At 40.3% G+C, this 12479-nt stretch overlaps 1 protein-coding gene across 1 annotated transcript in view; it reads right to left on the bottom strand.

Annotated features, from left to right (window-relative positions):
• The window catches only part of LOC102877202 (myoD family inhibitor domain-containing protein-like), a 121967-nt gene that overhangs the window by 67090 nt on the left and 42398 nt on the right, over positions 1 to 12479 (bottom strand). The gene's annotated exons all lie outside the window — the stretch shown is intronic.

The following is a 12479-nucleotide window of genomic DNA, read 5'->3' as shown; positions in this document are numbered from 1 at the left end:
CATCTCTATGCCCTCACCAAAAATTGTTATTGTAGGTCCATAAACAACCCCTTTTCAATTCACTGTAATTTAGTGTCTCACGCACTGAAATTTGTCATTATTACAGACCAGGCTGAAATCATACCCACTCAGCCACACAGAGCTGTCAATTTTGAGTCTGTGAGCTTAGCTAGCTGGTTTTGTTTTTTTAAGAAATACTGGATGGACCTTTATTTATTTTTAGTAAATAAAAATTAAAAGCAGAAAATGAACCTCCCACACATTTATGCTTTTTTGCACAATTAAATATGTACTCTGTGAAATGTACCATTTAAATATTTTTACCTTAGCAACTGTAGATGTCATCAGAAAAACAAACCAAATTAAAGAGTTCTTCAGACTAAGCACCATTATTGTATTATAACCAATCCCTCCTTTCCTCATTTTCTTTAAGCTTTTAATGGGGTTATGGAGTAGATCATGAACACATTTATCTAAATAAGCAAATCAGAGAAAGATGATGCTGTAGAAGTGCTGAACTCCTGGCTAAGGCATGTTTTCATTCTTTAAGAAGAGAAGTTTTTATACATTTAAGGTAACAATTACAAACAACCCCAATTTCATCATATAGACTTGAAAAAGTGGAGCAAAAAATGACAGTATTTTGTTTTACATCTCAAAAAACCATAGTGCCACTGTTGTAGAATGGGTCTGACATCAGGGTTGGGGTAAGAATGAGAAAAACTAGATAAATTATGTATACTGCAATGAAACAGATGAGGGAGAGAACAGGTCAAAAGCAATATATTATAGATTATCATTATTACTATAAGATTCCGGAATGAAGGTTGCAGAGTGGAGTATACTCGGGGCGGTGGGGGTTGGGGAGGGTGTGTGTGGGGGTGGGGGGTGGGATTGTATACCAATGAAGGAATTTTCCTTTTACTTTTCAAAGAAAAGAGTGAACTGGGGTTGAGGGGAGGTGGGCAGGGAGAAAAATGCAACAATGAATGAATGGAAATCCAAAATCTCTGTACATGTTCATTAAAATTAATTTTAAAAAAAGAAAATAAAGAAACAAAAACAAAACCATTAGTCATTGGTTAACCTATGCTTGTCATATGGCTATGTCATATAGCTGGCCTACTGGGCACACGGTAGCTAATTCTACGCATACTGCAATCATCAAGAGAAAACTAAAATCTATCAAAGAACCATGCCAAGGTGCTGCTGTTGCTGCTCTTGTTAATATGTGGCATCAAGTCAGAACCAAGGCATAACTGGCCCTCCAGTGGGTTTTCGGAGGCAGTAAGTCATGAGAGGAATCTGCCCATCCTTTTCCATGGAACCACTCGTGGATTCGAACCACCAGTGAGGTCCTGTCTTTGGGTTAACAGCACAAGTCTCTATGGGCTAACCCACCAGAACTCTCCCTAGTAGGAGTTTGCTGTTGCTGTTACGTACCCTCGAGTCAGAGTCAACTCACAGCTGACCCTCTAGCAGTTTTCAAAGGCAGTAAATCACACAGGAGGAGACTGTCCATCTTTCTCCCTTGGAAGGGCTGAGGGATTTGAGTCACGTGTCATTGGGCGGACAGCACAACTCCTTTACCACCGAGCCACAGAGCTCCTTAATAACAGTACATACAATTGTAAATATCACTCCTGATAGCAAAGAGCTTCTCCTACTGAGGCAGTTTCTTCATGTTCATTTAATAACTTTTTCCAAATAGTTTCTCCAATCCTTCCTGAGAATATATTCATTTCACAATTCAAATTCTACTTCATGAATCTTTCTGAAATAAGACCATTACTCAGTGTTTTGCTAGAGTAACACTTAATAATGAAATGGCCAAGAACATCTCAACTTTTTAAATCTATTTAAATATTTAAGTATCGTGATGGAAATTATTCTCACACAAACAAATGATCACTATTGGTTTATTGGCTACAAACAATGGTGTGAGAAGCTGCACAGAACTAATGTTTCCCCAGCAGATCTATAAATATTTGTTATTATCCCTGTTTGAATGAGCATTACTAAATGAGTAAATGAGGAACTTTTATACAGTAAGAATGGTTTAAAATTGCCCCTAATAAATCTCAGTCTTATGCTATATTTCCACACCATTGAAAGAAATAGCTGATATTGCACAAAGTTTTGAAATACACTGTTCTCCAAAGTATATGCTTCATCAGCAATTTATTTTAACATCCACATCTCCCTCTCAAAGGGAATTGAAACTAATTATGCATTGTCCCAAATGCCTAGATACCAGTGATACCATATGAATTCATATATTATTCAAAAAGCTGATTTTTTTTTAACTTATTAGTATGACTCTTAGGTAAACTGTATCTCTATTATAAGAGACTTTGCATTACTTCAAGAACGAATTCTAGCTATAACAGTGAAGGCGGTATTCTTTCCACTCTATCTACAAACACTCGGTGGGAAGGCTGCTTATTCTAAAGATTGTTAACTAAAAGGGGGAGCTTGTTCTAACGCAGGATGGGATGTCAAAAGAAAGGAGAAATCGGCAGTATTTCAGAAAAACAGGCAAAGTCTTTTCATTCTTAAACATAAACCTTGATTTTGCCTTACCATATCAAGTGCACTAGAATCATCACTGAGCTCTGGTGGCGTAGTGGGTAAGGACTTGTGATGTCAACTCAAACTGAGGTGGGCTAAACCTACCAACTGCTTAATGATGGAAAAGAAAGATGGGTAAGGTTCTCTCCTGCACTTTACTACTTCTGATAATCTGCTTAAGGGTCCGGTGATACAAATGAGAATGAAGAAGGTCATTTTTAAAATTTCTTCAGTCTACATTAAGCTTTACATTTTAAAGTCCTTTCATTGCATCATCCAATATCATTGCGCCATTTAACTAGGACACAAGTACAAATTAAAATCTTTCTTTTCAGCAGTATAAAATGCAAAGGGCTGCATAAGGAAAGTAAGAGCAGGATATGACATTCTGAAAGGTGGTAATATCTTTCTAAGAAAATAGCTTCAACTCCACAGAACTAAAAGCTAAGACAGGAAACCAATATCTGTGCTTACCTCTGCATATCTCTGGGTCATCCATAGTAACTAACCACTTTCTAAAAAAATGAAAATTTTAACGTTAAACCAAAGAATTTGTGTTCTGCATACTCTACATGTTCTTGCTCTCGAACTATGTACATCGTTAAAAATATATTGTGTCTCAGTTCAAGCTGTGCACCAATCACCACTTTTCAGAAATTAAAGGTGCTTAAACAGTTTGTGGTTCAAAATTGGGAAGGGTGTATGCCAGGGATGTGTCCTTTCTCCATACCTTTTCAATCTATATGCAAAACAGATTAGCAAAGAGGCTGGGCTGTATGAGGAGGAATGTGGCATCAGGATTGGAGGAAGACTCATCAACAATCTGCATTATACGGTGACACAACCCTGCTTGCTGAAAATAAGAAGGACCTGAAGTGCTTGCTGTAGAAGGTCAAGGACTGCAGCCTTCAATATGGATTGAAGCTCAGTATCAACAAAACCAAGATTCTCACCACTGGGCTGACTGGCAGCACTGTGATGGACGGTGAAGAGATTGAGATTGTAAACAGCTTTAGTTTGCTTGGCTCTACAATCAACACCCTTGGCACCAGCAGCCAGGAAATTAAAAGACAAATTGCGATGGGAAAGCCTGCTGTCGAGACCTCTCCAAAGTACTGAAGAACAATGATGTCAGTCTGGAGACTAAGGTGCACCTGATACGGGTCATGGTCTTTACACTCACTTTCTAAGCATCAGAAAGCTGGACAATGACTAGGGATAAGAGGAGGAGAATTGATGCCTTTGAGCTGTGGTGCTGGACATGAGTGTTGAATATACCATGGACTGCTAAGAGAACAAACAGGTTCATCCTGTTTGTTGTTGTTATGTGCCGTCGAGTCGTTTCCGACTCATAGCGACCCTATGCACAACAGCCCTAAACCCTGCTCTATCCTGCGCCAACCGCACTGCCTCTGACACACCCATCCCGATTACCCCAGTCACTGAATCGATCCATCTCATAGAGGGTCTTCCCCTCCTGCACTGTCCCTCCACCCTCCCAAGCATGATGTCCCTCTCCAAGGACCCGTCCCTCCTGGCAACATGTCCAAAATATGTCAGACGAAGCCCCAGAATCCTTGCCTCCAAGGAGTAGCTTGGTTTAATCCTCTCCAAGATGAATCTGTTTGTTTTCCTGGCAGTCCATGGTACATTCAGTACCCTTCTCCAGCACCACAGCTAAAAAGCATCCACTCTCCTTCTGTCCTCCCTAGTCATCGTCCAACTCTCTGATGCATAACAAGCGATTGCAAAGACCACGGCCTGTATCAGGTGCACCTTAGTCTCCAGAGAGACACTGTTGCTCCTGAGTACTGACGTTTTTGGAATCACAGAAGCCAAGAAAGCTTAAGATACACCTGTCAGATCATGGGTTGGACAATGGAAGATATTTTCTGAAGGGACTTGGTAGATGAGAAGGGTTATCCTGGTGGAGGGTGGAGCTGGGAAGTAAGTGGGTCAAGGCACTGGGCTAAGAGGGGGGTCAACACTTTAACTAATGCTTACCCCCACAATAAGGGATTTATCTTTAACTGCTCCACAAATTGCTGTCTGTCAGATACTCCTCTAAATCTGAACACACAGATCAAGACAGACTAGGAAGAAGGATTGGCCACCCACTTCTGAAATAGCAGGCCTCTGAAAACCCTATGCACAACAGAACACACGCAGATTAACAGAAAGGGCAACCTAGGTAGAACTATCAAGTATGGAAATACAAAGGAGGAGGAACAGTTGTAGGCAGACCCTAGTGATTGGTACATGGAATGTGAGAGCCATGAATGAAGGAAAATTAGAAATTGTTAAGAAAGAAATGGAACGCATAAATATTGACATATTAGGCATTGGAGAGATGAGATGGACTGGCATGGGGCATTTTGAGTCAGATGACCATATGATATATTACTCTGGAGATGAAAAGACAAGGAAAAATGGGGTTGCCTTTATAGTAAAAAAAGTAATTTCTAGATCCATCTTGAAGTACAACATTGTGAGTGACAGGATGATATCCATACGCTTACAAGGTTCATCCTAGAGAGGGTTAAACTGGGCAGCTCCTTGGAGGCAAGGATTCTGAAGCTTCATCTGACATACTTTGGACATGCTGCAAGGTGGGACCAGTCCTTGGAGAGGGACGTCATGCTTGGGAGGGTGGAGAGACAGCACAGGAGAGAAAGACACTTGAGGAGATGGACTGATTCAGTGACTGGGGTAATGGGAGTAGGTGTGTCAGAGACAATAAGATTGAGACAGGATAGAGCAGGGTTTAGGGCTGTTGTACATAGGGCCACTATAAGTCACAGGTGACTCGATGGCACATTACAACAAGTGCAATAACAGCCTTTCTCAAAAAAAAAAAAAAGGATTCCGGTTTAATTAATCTAGGATGGGGGAATGACATCAGTATTTTTAAATATAACTTATTTTGTTGAGATTTTTAAAATAAACATATCAGAACATACACTGATTCAAAAAGTTCTTTAAGTCGATGTATTGATTACATTTTTCAATTTTGTGCAACCATTTTCACCCTCCTTTGTCAAACTGTTCCAGCCCAAGGGCATAAACTCACTGTCTATAAATTTCCTATCTAAGCTTTCCTGGTGCAGTTGAGAATTTATCCTATATAGTTTCTTAAAAGAGCACAATGCTCAAGGCAGACAGTCTTTATTGTTGTTGTTGCTGGTGCTTCTGAGTCAACTGTAAATCACAGCTACGACACCTGTTCAAAGAATGTGAGATGACGTTTCACCACCTTTGCCTCTTAGCAACACCCAGGTTGTACTTCTTCCAAGACAGATGTGTTTGTTCTTTTGAAAGTCCATGGTTTAGTCAATATTCTCAGCCAACACCACAATTTGAAGGCATCAAGTTGTCTCGGATCTTCTTTATTCACTGTACAATTTTCAGATGCATATGAAGCAATGGCAAATCCTATGGTCTAGATCAGGTGCACCTTAATCTTTAAACTAATACCCTTGCTCTTTAGCACTCTGGAGAAATCCTTGGCAGTAGATTTCCCTGATGCAACACATCTTTTGATTTCTTGGTTGTTACTGCCAGGAGTACTGACTGTGGAGCCAAGGAAAATGAAGTCATTGACAACTTCAGTCTTTATTAGTTAAGCTGAATTTGTGATAGGTTGGCCAAATATTTCCTATGATATCTCTGATTTAAAGATTAAAGATTATGTTAGGGCAAAAGTTTTGGGAGTTCACCCAGCCTCCATAGTTCCATAAAGCCTATATTCTATGAACATTTAAAATGTGTTATGCATTTCTCTCTTTTTGATTAAAACTCTTCTACAAACTCTTTTTATCAAAATGTTGAGGAATGGTGTCTGGGCACCATCTAGTTCTTACGGTCTCATTGTAAAGGAAGCAGTTGTTTATGGAGGCAGTGAGACACAAACATTTCCTCTGTCTACTGCTGTCCACCCTTCTTCCTCTGCTGCTCCAGAAGATGGGAGACTAACTGCTGTATCCTAGATGTTCACCTGAAAGGTTTAACACCCTACCTCTACACAAAAGAGATGGGAATTAGAAATGAAACAATAACCATGACATCAGCATTTTTTTAAATGTTACCGTGAACAGTTGCGAACCATTGCTCCACATAAACGGTGTAACTGCAAAATCACATTTTGACTCCCTCTATGACCGGCTTCAGTTATCAGGATTCTTTTTTGTTCCAGACAGATAATGTATGTTCTCACACCAGTCAAGGAAAGGCAGGTGCCAGGACCCTCTGCATCTCCATCAGAATGACACCAAGTTTTCATGGAGACGATGAATAAACAGCCCTAAAGATTAGAGAAGCAAGTGCCCATGCTAGGATGTCAGATATCTATTAAGATTAGAAAAGTTCTGAAACTAAGTAAATTGTCATTTCACAAACTTTGCTCCAACACAAGAGAAAGACACGAAGCAAAGCACCATCAACTACAATGGCATTAACACAGCATTACTATTCAATTAGGAAAGCCGATTAACCACTTAGAAATGCCGTAAGCTCTCATTTTCCCTGTGATTTGCTGCAATCTCTAAGAGGCCAGAAAGATCAAGTCTCAAACCTTCCCTTCACTCCAATGTCCACCTAGTGGCTTAGCAAGTAGTGGCTCTACCAACTCAAAGGCAGGCAGTTCGAATCCACCAGTGGCTCTGGGGAAGAGAGATGAGCAATCTCCTTCCTCCTACAGCCTCTGAAAATTTGCTGGAGGGTCAGCCCTGAGTCAGTTCTGACTGGATGGGAGGCAAGGAGAGAGGTGGGAGGGAGGAACAGTGGGGGAATATGCGTGCTTGTGTTAAGAGCAGTACGCTGGAAATCAAGATCTTAACTGTGTGTCCCAAGACGAGCTGCCTAACTTTTCTGAACTTAGTTTTCTCTACATTTAGTATGTATCCCATCTGCCTGATAAAAGTTGCTGATAGGACAAATTAGACAATCAAGATGAAAAATATCATTAACTATAAAAAGCTATAAGGAATAACACTGTTAATAAAATTACTAATAAAAAGCATCCTTTGATATGCATGAACTGTGTAGACTGAGAAAATTAGCTCCTTCAGAGAAGCACAGATAGCCAAACCATCTTTTAAGACAAATTATTACAGCTTAACAAATTCAAAGCAGACAGTCTCCCACCGAGAAGCTAAATGTAGTCAAAAGGTACAGACTTCATTTACTCAACAATTAATATATAAGTATCGGGAACAAACTCGGCAGGACATTGGGCTAAGCGCTGTGAGGGCTGCAAAGCTGAACGCGACACCAATCCCGCCCTGAAGGAAGTTTTCAGTTCAGTAATGGAGACGAGGTCCGTAAAGTCGAGTACAACCTTTCAGAAATTAATGAGTCCTTTTGGAAAGCTGAGGATAATCACTCTGAGAGTCTAGGCAAGAAAGAAATGACAGAAGACCTAGCATGGTGGGCTGTGGCGGTGGAGAAAGAGACGACATGAGTGTAGGCCGAGGGGAGAGAAACACTGGGCATCAAGAGAAGACGTGTAGCAAGGAATGAATTCTAGCTATGGCAAACGTTCAGGGCAGGAGGCAGTGGAGAAAACAGACGAAATTATTTTATCCCTAGGATCAATCATCCAATATAATGTACTTAAGGCTTACTGTGATAGTGAAAGTGTGCTAATTGCAGAGGATGCATTTTACAGCTGGAAGATATTAGACAGGCAATTACACAAATAAATTACAAATTATAACAATGTCTGGGAAGGAAAGGCACTGTGAGGAACTGGGAAACCTATTTAATGCTGAGTATCCCTGGGTGGTACAGATAGTGAAATACTTGGTTACTAGCCAAAGGATGGAGGGTTTGACTCCATCCACCCAAAGGTCTCTTGGGGGGGGGGGGGTCCACTAGCTATCTATTTCCCAAAGATCACAGCCATTAAACAACACAGAGAAGGTCTACTCTGATACACATGAAGTCACTGCTCTTTGAATCAGCCGGTTTGGATTGGAAGACACTAAAAATACAGCTCAGAAGAGTTACCTCCTTTAATGCAGACACTTTAATAAGTTCAAAGAAATCTGGACTTTATGGAAAAAGTTAGTATTATTAAGTATATGTTACAAGAAATATGAATGCTACGTATTTATATATGTCATCCACTTCCTGAATAACATGCCTCTGAAAATTCTATGAACTTTGATAAATGTTGATAGTTGTAGAGGGGCTTCAGGCCTGTTGTTCTTACAGTTGCTATGAGTTGTGCGGGAACTAGAAGGCAATCAACTGCAACAATACATTTTACCCACTGGACTCAGTCTTTATCATTTAATCACTAGATAAAGTATTAAGATAAAATAAAATTATATGTATTGAAATTAAAAACACTAAAATGACTTTGGTTCTGTTTCTTTCAAAATATAAAGCCAGAGAGCAAAACCAACCAATAGAGATTGGTAGAATAGTTTCAATTCTTACTAGGTAAAAATATGGCTTTAAGTTCATATTTGTAACAGTAAACGTTTATATAAAGTGATGCAAATAGTTTTCTATAAATCTACTGGATGTGAGAAGAATGCAATAATGAGCACATAATTCAAAAGGAATACATCACGAATTAATACACCATTCATTGGTTGTGTTGGTGCTGCTACCATATTACTACTTGCCTTTGTAATGCTGGAGGACTAAGATAACCCACAAAGACATGGGCGATACATTAACAGGGTTTTTTAATAAGAACAAGGAATGATGGGACGCACACAAAGATGAGACGTATGGACTTACTATGGTCATGTTTCCATAAATCAATTATTCATGACAATTTACGACTGTGGGAATTTTTTTTCCCTTAAATTTCCCGAATCCAAGTTCTCAAGCACCATGGAAAAATGAATTTAATTACATAATGTTCCAAAGCAGAACCAATTTCTCCACCCACTCTCTTCTCTGGCTCACTTAATGTAATTTTCACCCTCTAATACCAGGATTGGAGTGTTTTTAAAAAGATTCTCCCTGATTTTAGTGCATCTTGCTAAAGAGCCCAGAGACTGGAAAAGAGTCAGTCAGACAGACAGACAGCTAGCAGCTAACCAGCAGCCCGGGTTTACCACCAAGTCCTGAAGGACTCACTGAACAGGATATGGAACACGTCTCACCTGTGAGGCTATTAAAATGCCTGTAGAGAGATTTCTACAAAACTTTTCACTATGACACATACTGCATCTTCCATATTGAGCCACGGGAGTGGGTCCTTTATATGCACTGTGGCTGCATGAGAGCTAGAAACCACTGCTTTATGGGTACGCGACAATGCCGTTTGTTCTCAGGGCGAAAGAAGCTCTCATATTTCTGACTAACTTTACTGACTGATATGAAGTCTAGAACAATGTCCTCATTCTTCTATTTCAGGGACTCTCTGAGAAAACAAAGGAGGAGGAGATATTTGAGATAGTTGTAGAAGTCCTTGGGTTGTGAAGTACTAAGCTGCAGAGGTGGCAGCTGGGACCACACCCAGAGGTGCCGTGGAAGACAGGCCTGATGATGTCTTTTCAAATGATCACAGCCTTTCAAACTCTAAACAGAAGTTTTACATTATACAAATGGAGTTGCCATGAGTCAGAACTGACTCAAAGGCAACTAACTGCACCAAAAAAAAAAAAAAAAAAATACCAATATCTCACTAATAATAAGCACGCATAAAATATTCTTTTAAACTTACCAGAACTGAATTCCCACTCTCTGCAGCCAGGTCTGGCTTCATGGGGAAGCACCTTGCATAGAAGCATAAACCCCACCCCATCCCTGCTCCCATGAAGAAAGCCCCATATTCAGATGTCATGCTAGGTCTAATGCTCTCCTGTCACCATTATGAAACCCATCATTTTTGAACAAGAGGCCTTGCATTTACTTTTGCACTCAAACTTACTATCACTGAGTTGGTTTCAATTCATTTGCTGTTGTTATGTGCTATGGAGGTGCTTGTGACTCTAAGAGCCCTATGTACAACAGCTCTGAACCCTACTCTACACCTTGAGCCAATTTCATTGTCTCCAACACACCTATCCCCATTATCTCAGTCACTGAGTCAATCCATCTCATCCAGGGTCTTCCTCTCTCTTATACTGGCCCTCTATCTTTCCGAGTATAAAATCCCTCTCCAAGGGACTAGTCCCTCCTGGCAACATTCTCCAAGTATCTGAGACAGCTTCAAAACCCTTGTTTCTAAGGAGCAGCCTAGTTTCACCCTCTCCAGGACAAATTTGTTCTCTTAATAGTCCATGTTCAAAACGCTTCTCCAGTACCACAACTCAAAGGCATTGATTCTTCTCCAAAACTCCTTAGTCACTGTCCATTTCTCTGATGCATAGCAAGTAATAGCAAACCTCAATTGAATTTCCAAGGCTTCAAGAGGAGACTGTGCCCTTGTCGCCTAAGGACTAGCTGGTGGATCTGAACTAACACGCACACACACAGCTCTCTGGTCCCAGCACAAAATGCTATGGGCTATTCCACTCGCCCATGGGGGCCCGGCACATACACAGTGGGTCCTATCCCGTGAAGAACCTGAAAGAGGTCTACACTGAAGCATCAACTAGCCCTCATCCTGATACAGGGAACTTTTCTCCTTAAAACTTATTTTTAATAATTCAATTTTTCTGAGGAAAATGTGAACAAAAGAAATTATACAGAATATTAAATTGCAATCTCTTCACTCATATTTCCCATTCAATTTTATATAGTTCCCTAGAGGTAACTTGTGAAGAGAATAATATATGCTACATAAACACATTTCATTAGATACACATTTTTGCATTTAATATCTATAATTACATATAAAAACACAAAAAATGATACCTACACATAGCTAGCATATGTACATTTTTTAAAGCTTTAATTCTGGATATCTACTGAACCAGGAGAAGAAGATCCTTTAGACTTTTATAATAAAGAAAACAAGCAGCCCCAAACAATCTGTATCATTCTTCATGAACTTCAAAGCCCTAAGTTTAGAAAACAGTGCCAAGAAGCTGCACTGCAACCCCAAAGGGATGCAGTTCGAGGCCACCAGCTGCTCCACGGGAGATGGGAAATCTCCTCCCGTGCGATTAACTGCCTCTGAAAACCCAGTGGCAAGCCAGCTATGGGCTGGTTCCAACTCAACGGTACACAACAACAACAGCAACAACATTCAGTTCATCTGCAAATGACTAAATCAAAACAACAAAAATCAAAGATCGAGATAAAAAACCAGCTGACTTATAAACCACTAAACTTCAATAGTGATTTTAAGAGCTTTAGACTCCGGAGAGCTACATACAGCTTCGCTATTTTATTGGCTGTGTGAACTGGTGCACACGTCCAGGTCTCAGTTTCCCCACCTGCTAAATACAAGGATTCTTAAGAACCTCCAAGGCCCCTTCCCACTCTGGCCCTCTGGGTCTGAGAAAACGTGTTTCCACCGCCCAAACTTACCCTCACTCCTTAGGCCGCGTCCTCACCTGGAATGGTTCCACCCCAGAAATCTTAAATTTCCATTTCTCAATTATTATGATTTGTTCTATCTTTTCAGTTCTCCCATCCAATTAGTCATTCACTGTCCTCAATTCACAGGATGCCAATCTCATGAGAGGAAACTGTCCCATCTTTCTCCGTTGGAGAAGGTGATGGATTTGAACCTCCCACCATTGGGTTGGCAGCATAACTCCTTACTTATCGGGCCACCAGAGTTGTCCATTTAACTAGCACATCTATAAACTATGTATTTATCTGTTTTTTAAATGATAGAAATTTTCAGGATATGACCCTTGATTTTTCTAAGACCCTCTCTGTCTTACTTTCCCTTCTATTCAACCAATATCCACAGCCCACTACACTTCAAACCTTTGGCCAATGACCTTAAGATTCTTTGTCCCAATATCCTGTTATCCCAACAATACTTACTC

Source organism: Elephantulus edwardii, unplaced genomic scaffold (assembly GCF_000299155.1).
Source record: "Elephantulus edwardii isolate Elephantulus edwardi_28Jun2011 unplaced genomic scaffold, EleEdw1.0 scaffold00022, whole genome shotgun sequence".
NCBI lineage: Eukaryota > Metazoa > Chordata > Mammalia > Macroscelidea > Macroscelididae > Elephantulus > Elephantulus edwardii.
This window is presented reverse-complemented; position numbering and strand designations above follow the sequence as displayed.